A 2,154-nucleotide genomic window follows, 5' to 3' on the forward strand; every position below is an offset into this window, starting at 1 on the left:
TCAATGCAGCTACACCACTAAACAAATACAACTCCCTGCTCCAATCCATAATCTGAAGAGTTATTTCTGTATCCACTTACAGAGGAAAGTTGTTTTAAAGAAATATCACAAATAGCAAACACAGGACCCTTTTCCAGTATTACAATTTTCACACATGGATGAGTTTGGGTGATTGTTCTTGAGGCATGGCACTGGAGCAAAGCAGTCAGCAAGTGAATTTATGTAGCATTTTCCCTTTATTACATTTATATGTGGAAAGTGTGTTCATCCACACAAACGTATCCTCATTGCAGACTCTTCTCTGGCTCCCCTTCATAGCTTATCTATGCAGGTAACTGAGGAGGAGGTAGTGAGGAAGATTCTTTGAAGCAAAAGCAGGTAAAACAGACCATTGGTTTGAAGAGGCAAGCAAGGCCTCGGCCTCTGGACCTGTGAGGCCATCAAGGGCTGCTGGTTGTAACTCCAAGTCTGTTAGTGGTCTACCTTGAGACTCCAAGCGGGGGTCCATACTTCTGTCACCATCTCTGTTTTCTTGCTTTTGTCTAATTATTTTGTCAATTACTGTTCAGCCCCTATGAAAGAGAAAGTTTCTCCATCTCAGATGTGCACTATAGTACTCTGGGTGAAGTGATGCATCCCCGTTTGTTTGCACAGCGAACCCCTGCACACCAGGGACTGGCTCCTGCTCCTGCCCCAGCGAGGGGGCAGGATGGTCACTTTTCAGAAAGAACCTCAGAAAACACTTATCTATGTAATTGTGCATTTTGCCTTGGAAAGAACGGAAATCAGAGGTCTCATGTTTCACCACAAGCTTTGAGTTATTAAATGCTTTAACCACGCTACTCCATTTGCTGCATGAGTAGGTGGCTGATTTTCTTTTTCTTTCATATCAAAAGCAGCTGAGAGATGACGGCGTCTTCCCCTTCAAAATGATGTCATTGCACCAAGAACTAGCTCAAGGTGGAGCTGAGAGAGAGGTGCAGAAATTGTGTTGTCAGTCAGACATGGCTGCCTCCCACGCTATTAGAAAACTGAATCACTCTCCTGTTAAAATGGAACACTTATGTTATTTAGTAGAATTATAACAAGAAAAGGTGCTGGGGGATGATCCCTAAGGGTCTTCTCTTCCAATGACTCCTCGAGGAAATCTTTCCCTCTCTGCTGACCATCCTGGGGAGCTTTGGTCTACCACATTCACAATTCAGATGCTTATATCTGGATGCTAGAGTGGATTGTCTATGGAAAACAGGAAAACACTGGCTCCTGGCTAGGGAAGCTGGTTCACTTGGGCATGTCCCAAGTCCTATTCCTGGCTCAAAATCCCAGAGAACTGGCTTGGCCACCAGGTTTTGACTTATCCTAAGTGTGTGTACATTGACGAGGTACTTTGAAAACTTTCATGCCTTTCACGTGCCAGAGTAGTTTCCTGATGTAGCCCAGTTTCTAATCTATGTCACTACAGGAAAAAAATCCCTGAGTACATTTGCCAAGTATCATCTCAAAACTCAGCGACCTTTCATAACTTCCAAGTCTTTTCTGGAATCCACCTGAGTTTTGGGGCACAAAACTCAGAGAAACTGCTCTGTGACAGCCACATGTGCAACAAGGGAGATGGTGCCTCCAGACTTTCCTTCAGAATTTGGCAGATGTTAACTTCATTCTTTATGGAATCGGTACCGGCATCATCTGAGGGCCTCTATCTGCCTTGGTAACTCACCAACCAAAGCATCCCACATCTAAGCCACTAGTACAACATTCATAGGCATTAATGGGATGAGTTGGATTAAACCTGTTGAAGAAAAATTGGGAAAGAAACAAAACAAAAAAGACAGATCTAATGTAAGTGGAAGTGCTGTACTCTCCTTGTCCTTTCCAGGAGAGACTGCCTGAAGGGGTGACAGGGAGCGGGGAGCTCTGGTTTCTGCAGCCAACACAGCAGGCACCAGTTGTTCACATCTGTCTGAGGAGCCCCGTTGGGACCAGGCACGGATTCCAAGAAAACTATGCTGTCATTTTAATTAAACTGCTTCATGCCAACAGCAACAAGTTATACTAATGAGAGCAGATGTATCTAGTAAACAGTGGCACGTTTTTAGTTTAATCTACTTAAACCTGGATATATACTAATTCTTCAGTAAATATCTTGGTGGCCGG

This window comes from Apaloderma vittatum, unplaced genomic scaffold (genome assembly GCF_000703405.1).
Source record: "Apaloderma vittatum isolate BGI_N311 unplaced genomic scaffold, ASM70340v1 scaffold119, whole genome shotgun sequence".
NCBI lineage: Eukaryota > Metazoa > Chordata > Aves > Trogoniformes > Trogonidae > Apaloderma > Apaloderma vittatum.